The sequence below is a fragment of the Humulus lupulus genome, chromosome 4, assembly GCF_963169125.1.
Source record: "Humulus lupulus chromosome 4, drHumLupu1.1, whole genome shotgun sequence".
Lineage (NCBI taxonomy): Eukaryota > Viridiplantae > Streptophyta > Magnoliopsida > Rosales > Cannabaceae > Humulus > Humulus lupulus.
This window is the reverse complement of record NC_084796.1, coordinates 235,050,987-235,060,063: the sequence shown is the minus strand read 5'-3', so window position 1 is coordinate 235,060,063 and position 9,077 is coordinate 235,050,987. Positions and strand designations below refer to the sequence as shown.

The 9,077-nt window shown below is 41.2% G+C and overlaps 1 non-coding gene across 1 annotated transcript; it reads left to right on the top strand.

Moving 5' to 3' along the window:
* Positions 1 to 6,390: 6,390 nt before the first annotated feature.
* Positions 6,391 to 6,497, top strand: LOC133833208 (small nucleolar RNA R71). The gene has a single exon (XR_009892602.1). It is a non-coding gene; the product is annotated as a small nucleolar RNA R71 (small nucleolar RNA).
* The last annotated feature ends 2,580 nt before the right edge of the window (positions 6,498 to 9,077 follow it).

The following is a 9,077-nucleotide window of genomic DNA, read 5'->3' as shown; positions in this document are numbered from 1 at the left end:
GGTCAACATACTGATATCCTTCATACTTTTCCGAATCACTCGGCCTACATCAATTTTCATACCAGTCATAATGGCATAAACCAACAACAGCCTCTCCTTGTTGATATCTGACATGTGAGTTGTCGGCATTAGCCTTGCACTCACAAAGTGCACCCAAGCTCGCGCCACATGATTTAATTGATAGCGCCATAGGTATTTTGGCACACCACCAACAACAGTAAACCGAGCTCCCGGTAAACTCAATGTTTCCGCCACATGAACCCAATCAATATCATCTCCATGAGCCCATTGATGATATTCATCATCCTCCCGTTCATATGTCGGCATATCATATAATTCAGCAATTGTATCTATACCAACCGGAACTTGAACACCTCTAACAAATACGTCTACATTCTTCATCTCCACATAGTTTGCATAAAATTCCAAAACCACTGACAAATTGGCATGGCTAACATCCTCCGAAGCAAACATAGCCCAACCCCTTCTTTGAATTTCCCCCCTAATTTCTTCATAAGTTGAGAGTTCATTTGGTGATTCCGTATACTCAAAACCCCGCTCACTGATGACCTTCCTCTTACGAATCCTTGTATAACGCTCAAAAGCGGCTTTACTGACAAATTTGGTAACATCATAATCTGGGGGTGGTTCAGGTTCCTTAGTAGTGGATGGCCTAGAAGAAGATGGTCTATTGGTGTTCCTAGAAGAGGATGCCCTAGAGGGGTTTCTCTTAGGTCCCATAATATGCTATGAAAATTTGGACAGCACCTCCCCTGTTTTTGCAATATTCCCCAATTCCAAATAACTTGCAAACAGATTCAAATCAATGCACTACCAAACTACACAATCCCCACTATACTCTTCAATCAAAAATCCCTTCTTTCCCTTCTTTATAAAGAAATTACCAACAAAAATCTGAATATTGGGAGAAACACTTACTTGACAGTGATAATCTCCTCTTGAACTCTCCAATTGCACCAAATAAGCATGAAATCACCACTCCAATTGATAGAAATTGAAAAATTAGGGCTTGAAGAAAATTTGGGGGTTTAGGGATTTCAGATTATGAAGTGAGAAGGAGAAGACATATGTGGATTCAAGACATATGTGGATTCTGGGTAGAATGAAGAAATTTAGAGAGAAAATGAGTAAAAAGGAGTTGTGGAATTTTTTAAAATGGGGAGAATGGGAAAAAAATAAGAGGAAAACCTCTTTTAATTTTCGGAACCGCATGCGCGCCGCGGGGCGCCCCTCCAAGCGCTGCGGCGCGTATAATTTCTGGGCTCTCTGGAATTTTCCAAGCGCCGCGACCCTTCCAATAGGCGCCGCAGCGCGCTCCTCAGAACCGAGCTCCCCTTCTCTGACTTCGCCAAGGGCTGCGGCTCTTGTTGCTGGCGCCGCGGCCCTCTCTCCCAAATTCCAAATCTTAAATTTATTTATTTTTTTTAAATTTTTTATAGTTTTCACGATTTCCACAGTTCTATTACATTAAAAGGAAAACTAAAAACTAAACAAAATAATAAGTACAACCACAACTAAACTAAAAACTGTTCATGCTTTTTACATACTAACTGAACTAAAAATTAAAAACAAACATAGGAATGCCTCCTATGAGCGCTGTCGTTAACGTCATTTAGCCGGACGCTGCTTTAGTCTTCAGATCAAATCAATTCCAACTCAACCACGGTCCTACATGTCTCCACCGGTCCCTCCAAGTAATGCTTCAATCTCTGTCCGTTCACCTTAAAATCTCCCGTCTTTTCACTATGAACTTGTACTGCTCCATAAGGAAGTGAAAATACTACCGTATACGGTCCAGACCATCTTGACTTCAGTTTTCCAGGAAAAAGTTTAAGCCTAGAATTAAAAAGCAAAACTTTATCCCCTGGTTGAAAATCCTTCCTCAATATTATCTTATCATGAAAAGCCTTCGATTTCTCCTTATATATCTTCGCATTCTCATAGGCTTCATTTCAGAATTCCTCCAATTCATTTAACTCCATAAGCCTATTCTGCCCCGCCATGAAGAGATCAACATTCAACTTTTTCACAGCCCAAAAGGCTCTATGCTCCAATTCCACCGGTAGATGACAAGCCTTACCAAACACCAATCGATATGGTGACATTCCAATCAGAGTTTTAAATGCCGTGCGATAAGCCCAAAGTGAATCATCGAGCTTCTTTGACCAATCCTTCCTCGAAGTATTTACTGTCTTTTCCAAGATACCTTTTATTTCTCTATTCGATACTTCAGCTTGGCCATTTGCAATTGGGTGATAAAATAATGCCTTGTGATGATGAACACCATAACGAGCACAAAGAGCAGTGAACCACTTATTGCAAAAATGACTTCCCCGATCACTAATAATAGCTCTTGGAGTACCAAATCGAGTGAAGATATTTTTATGAAGGAATTTAATAACTTCCTTCCCATCACAAGTAGGAGTTGCTACAGCTTCTACCCATTTAGAAACATAATCATCCGCAAGCAAAATATACTTGTTATTATACGATGATGGCAAGGGACCCATAAAGTCGATCCCCCATACGTCAAATAGCTCAACTTCCAAAATACCAGTCATCGACATTTGATCTCTTCTCGTTATGTTCCTAGTTCGTTGACAACGGTCGCAACTTTTGACAAAATCATTAGCATCCTTAAACAATGTAGGCCAGTAAAACCCACTTTGCAAAACTTTCGCAGCTGTTCTTGTTCCGCCAAAATGACCACCGCAATGCAAACTATGACAGTGAGTTAAGATTGAAAACATCTCCTCCTCAGGAACACATCTACGAATAACTTGATCCGGGCAATGCTTGTACAGAATAGGCTCCTCCCAATAATAATGCTTCACCTCCGAATAAAACTTCTTTAATTATTGCCTTGTCATTTCAGGGGGTACAACCTTGGCAGCCAAATAATTTACATAGTCCGCAAACCATGGAACCTCCTTACCAACATTCACTTCGAACAATTGCTCATCCGAAAAAGCATCATTAATCTGAACTTCTTTATTAAGAGAATTTACCCCCACTTCTAAACGAGACAGATGATCAGCCACCAAGTTCTCAGTACCCTTCTTATCCTTAATTTCCACATCAAATTCTTGTAATAGCAAAATCCACCGAATAAGACGAGGCTTGGAATCTTTCTTAGTCATGAGATACTTTATTGCCGAATGATCCGTATAGACTACCACCTTGTTTCCAATCAAATATGGACGGAACTTGTCAAAGGCATAAACTATGGCTAGAAGTTCTTTTTCCGTTGTTGCATAATTCAGTTGAGCATCATTTAAAGTCCGACTAGCATAGTATATAGTTCGAAATACCTTATCCACTCGCTTCCCAAGAACCGCTCCAACCGCATAATCACTAGCATCGCACATAAGCTCAAATGGAAGTTCCCAATTAGGAGTACATACTATCGGGGCTGAAATGAGCTTCTCCTTGAGAGTCTTGAAAGCAGCCAAACAATCATCATTAAAATCAAACGGAACCCCATTCATCAACAAGTTAGACAGCGGATTTGAGATCTTAGAGAAGTCTTTGAAAAATCTTCGATAAAACCCCGCATGGCCCAAGAAACTCCTCACTCCTTTAACTGAAATTGGCGGTGGCAAATTCTCTATGGTAGAAATCTTAGCACGATCCACTTCAATTCCTTTCTTAGAAATTTTGTGCCCCAATACAATGCCTTCACTAACCATAAAGTGGCACTTTTCCCAATTAAGCACCAAATGCGACTCCTCACACCTTCTCAACACCATCTCCAAATTCATCAAACACATGTCAAAAGAGGACCCATAAACCGAAAAATCATCCATAAAAATTTCAATCCCTTTTTCAACCATGTCAGAGAATATTGCCATCATGCACCGTTGAAACGTGGCTGGTGCATTACACAACCCGAATGGCATCCTCCGAAAAGAAAAAGTCCCATAAGGACACGTAAAAGTTGTCTTTTCTTGGTCCTCCGGTGCAATTACGATCTGGTGATAGCCCGAGTACTCATCTAAAAAACAATAGTAATTATGCCCCGCCAATCTATCCAACATTTGATCAATGAAAGGCAAAGGAAAATGATCTTTCCTCGTTGCCTTATTCAACTTCCGATAATCAATACATATCCTCCACCCCGTCACTGTCCTAGTTGGAATCAATTCATTGCTTTCATTCTTTATCACCGTCATACCCCCTTTTTTCGGTACCACTTGCACTGGGCTTACCCAAGCACTATCAGAAATTGGGTAAATCACCCCAGCATCCAACCACTTCAAAATCTCTTTCCTCACCACTTCTTTCATTGTTGGATTAAGCCTTCTTTGAGTGTCGATAGTCGGTTTCGCCTCATCTTCCATCAGAATTCTATGCATGACTGTTGATGGACTAATTCCTCTTATATCAGCCAAAGTCCACCCTATAGCAGTTTTATGAGCCCGTAACACCCTCAATAATTTCTCCTCCTCTACCTCCGAAAGAAATGATGAGACTATAACTGGAAGAGTCTCTTTCTCCCCAAGATAAGCATAACGAAGGTGGTCTGGTAAAACCTTTAACTCTAAAACAGGTGGCTTCTGAATCGATGGTACTGGTCTGTCTGGTCCTGCCCCCAACTCTTCAAATTTCTTATGTTTCCAAGGCTCAGCTGATTTTATCCAATTTAAGTAACTCACCACCTCTTCATTCTCCTCACCATCTACATCATCAACTGTGAGACTCAACTCAAGAGGATCCTCCCTTAATGTTTTCCTTTCCACTACTTCTTCGACTACATCAACAGAGAAACAACTATCACTTGTTTTAGGATAAGTCATAGCCTTAAACACATTAAATACTACTTCCTCCCCTTGAACTCTCAGCTTCAACTCTCCCTTTTTCACATCAATCAATGCTTGCCCAGTTGCTAAAAATGGTCTCCCCAAAATAATTGGAACATTCTCATCCTCCTCCATATCAAGTACTATAAAATCAGCCGGAAAAATAAACTTATCCACCTTTACCAACACATCTTCTATAATACCACGAGGATGCTTCACAGATCTATCAGCCAGCTATAATGTTACTGTAGTTGGCCTAGCTTCCCCCAAACCAAGCCTTCGGAATACTGACAAAGGCATTAAATTAATACTCGCCCCCAAATCACATAGGGCATGCTTACATTCGAACTCCCCAATAGTGCATGGAATGGTAAAACTCCCAGGATCTCTCAACTTTTGAGGAAGCTTCCGTTGCAAAATTGCGCTGCATTCTTCTGTTAATGCAACTGTTTCATAATCACCCATTTTTCTCTTATTTGAGAGAATCTCCTTCATGAACTTTACATAGCTTGGCATTTGTTCTAATGCTTCCGCAAATGGTATATTTATGTGTAACTTCTTGAACACCTCTAAAAACTTTGCAAACTGCTTATCCAAATTATGCTTGCGAAGTCTTTGTGGATATGGAACTCTAACATGATGCTCAATAGTTACAGGTGGGGTCTCCTCTTCTTTCTTAAGGTCATCAGTAACCTTTTTATTATCCAACTTCTTCTCATCTTCTACTGACTGACTCTTCTTTGGCCCTTCATATTTCGCTCCACTCCTCAAGGTAATAGCTTGGCACTGTTCTTTAGGATTAACTTCTGTAGTGCTAGGCAAATTTCCTTGAGCTCTATTAGTCATTAAAGTAGCCAATTGCCCTATTTGAGTCTCCAAACTTCTTATGGATGCCTTAGTCTCAGTCATGAATTGGTTAAGCACATCAGGTTGGGATTCAGCTGGTTTCATTGGCATGGGTGGAGGTGGTCTATTTTGTGGTTGATAGTAGCCCGGTGGAGGATTTTGGTGTGCATATTGTTGGGGATAGGGTGGCCTATTTTGGGTAGGTATATAAGGTGGCTGAGGTTGAGGATAAGGTTGGAGAGTGTTTTGGTTGTTAGACCAGGAAAAATTGGGATGGTTCTTCCAAGCTGGGTTGTAAGTCATGGAATTGGGATTGTTAGGCTGTCTTGGGTAATTTCCTATGGCTTGGACTTCTTCCATGGGCATATTATTCATGTCTGTAGTAGGGCATTGGTTTGGTTGATGGGCTGTACCACACACTTCACATGAGTTTTGAACTTGCATAGCTTGAGAGGGTAGGGTAGTCTTTTGCAATTGCTTCGTCAAAGCGGCTACTTGAGCGGTAAGCATGGTTATGGCATCCACTTCCATCATTCCAGCCACCTTCTTTGGTTGCCCCCTTTCATTTGGCCATTGGTAATTGTTCATCGCCATCTCCTCTAATAGCTCATATGCCTCATTAGCACTTTTGCTCATAAAGGCACCTCCCGCCGTAGCATCTATAATTGTTCTTGTCGTCCCATTCAAACCATTATAAAAATTATGCACCAACATCCACTTTTCTATTCCATGGTGCGGACACTTCCTTAGCAACTCCTTAAAGCGCTCCCAAGAATCATACAATGACTCTCCATCCAACTGATAAAAATTATTAATTTCACCCCTTAACTTTGCAGCCTTCGCTGGAGGAAAGAACTTGGCAAGGAATTTCTGAGCTAACTCCTCCCATGTAGTGATCGAATTCGCTTGTAAGGAAATCATCCAACTTTTCACCCTATCCCTCAATGAAAATGGGAACAGCCTCAGTCTTATAGCATCATCACTCACCCCATTCATCCTGAACGTAGCACATAACTCCAGGAAATTAGCTATGTGTAAATTAGGGTCCTCTGTCGGCATACCTCCAAACTGAACAGTTGTTTGAACCATCTGAAGAATGGCTGGCTTAATCTCAAAGTTGTTTGCAGCAATGGTTGGAGGTCTGATGCATGAATGCACTCCTATAACAGTAGGAAGTACATAATCTCTCAGTGTTCGTGCTCCTTGCTCCCTTGGACCCTCAGTAGCCCCTTGACCATTATTAGCACCATTTCCCAGATTATCAGCCATGGTGAATTCCAATTTCCTTTTTATTTTCCGGTTCTGCCTGCACGTTCTTTCAATTTCCCGGTCTATTGGTATAACCTGTTTTTGTCTATTACTTCGCATATACCAACTAGTCCTGAAACACAAGAGAACCTTGATCCGGATTAAATGTAAAAAAAAAAAAATCAATTTAGAACAAAAATTAACTTATTGGTATTAATAAAAACAGTCCCCGGCAACGGCGCCAAAAACTTGATCGCAAAAATGTAACACGCAAGTATACGTGGTCTAATCAAGTAATATATGATAAGTTAAGTGTCGATCCCACGAAGACTGATATTAATCACCAACAATTAATCCCTAATTCTAATTGATGTGCTTAATAATTTCAGATTACAATTAAAATACTTACTACTAAAAATTAGGAAACTACTAACACTTAAATAAATGCAGTAATAAGAATTGATTTAATTTAATAGATGCAAAAGTTAGTGTTGACTGCGTTTTTAGCCAACGACGTGAGAACGTCAATAACGACAAGCCTTCAAGAGAAATAAAAACGACAACAGACGGTACAAAACAAGAAAAGTAAATAACACAAGAGATTTTTATAGTGGTTCAGCCCCGATTGTCGGTAATAGCCTAATCCACTTAGAGTTGTGATTTATAGACCCGTACTCAAGATCAGATGGACTGAGCCAACTGAGTTTCTTCAGTACAAATTGCAAAAATACAAGAATTCTCTCTTATTTCAGCACTTTCTCTCTCTAGAATAGACAGTCCCAATTTTCTCTCTCTAGAAAGAAGAAGCAGAAAAAACCCTTCTTTCATCCCATAAGCTCCCTATTTATAGGCCTGGGATCCTCAATTAATATCCCCTTACAATCGGGATATTTTATTATTCATCTTATATTTATATTACAATAAATGCTTAAAATATAACTAATTCCTCAATTTGAGTGAGGAATGAGAGATTCCCGCGTATGCTGTTGAAGCTGTTTCTGGGAACCTTGACTTAGTCTCCTCTATCTAATTGATCCACCTCCTACTGACTACCCATGCAAGTGTTGGTCGGACGTGCATGGTGGTAGGACATGCATGGTGGGTTGAACATGCATGGTGGTAGGACATGCACTTCTCTCCTCTATCATGGCACTCTCCTCTAGCATGCCATGTTCCTCCTTGAACCAATCTCCTTGGCTTCTCCTCGGACCAAGGTGGTCCGAGGTAACCTCCTTGGCACCTCACCTTGGACAACATTGAGGCAACCTCTTTGGTGCCTCACCTTGGACAACATTGAGGCAACCTCCTTAGCACCTCACCTTGGACAACATTGAGGCAACCTCCTCCATAACATCTCACCTTGGACAAGATCAAGGCCTTCTCCTTTAGCATCTCCCAAACATGTCCGATCGAACATTGTATAGGCTCTCCTTATCAAAATCTAAGTCTCCTCCCTCTTGCATGAGACTCCTCCTCCTTAGCTACTTACCTTGGACACGTTCAAGCCAACACTTTGGAAACCTTGGGAGGCTTGCCTCCTACACACCCTTGGGGTCTCTTAGGACCACATCCTCCTTGGGGTCTCCTAAGACCACCCCCCTTAGCTCTCCTAGAATGCATTCTCCTTAGCCTCCTAGGATGCATTCTCCAATTTTTGGGTATAACATTTGCCCCCCAAGTTTATATTATACGATGTCCCTCGTATGATAAACTTTTCTTCTAGCAAAATATTCTTGAGATCATTCAAAAGCTCCTATCCGGTTGATAACTTTCCCGTAAACTCCCATGACAGAACTTGTCTGGTGATTTCTTCAAACTCCATTTTCTTGATACAATGAAAACATAAGCTCCCTTTGTATATGCTGCAAAATCATCATGGTATAGAGACAGGTTGTTGAATATCTTCAATTTGGTTGCGCTAGGATTAGAATTTCGGTGATCCGATCGGATGCTAGGACTAAGGCCCTCGAACAAGACTGTCCGATCGGACACATGCATTAGGCTCCTTGGAAATGCTCGGCTTGCACCATGCAAAACATGGTCTCCTCGGACATGTCCGAGCCACACACCTTGGAAGCTCAAACTAAGGTCCGATCGGACTCTTTGTGGCTTCCCCGAGCCAAGCACTAGGATCCTCCATCCATGTCCGATCGGACATTGCGT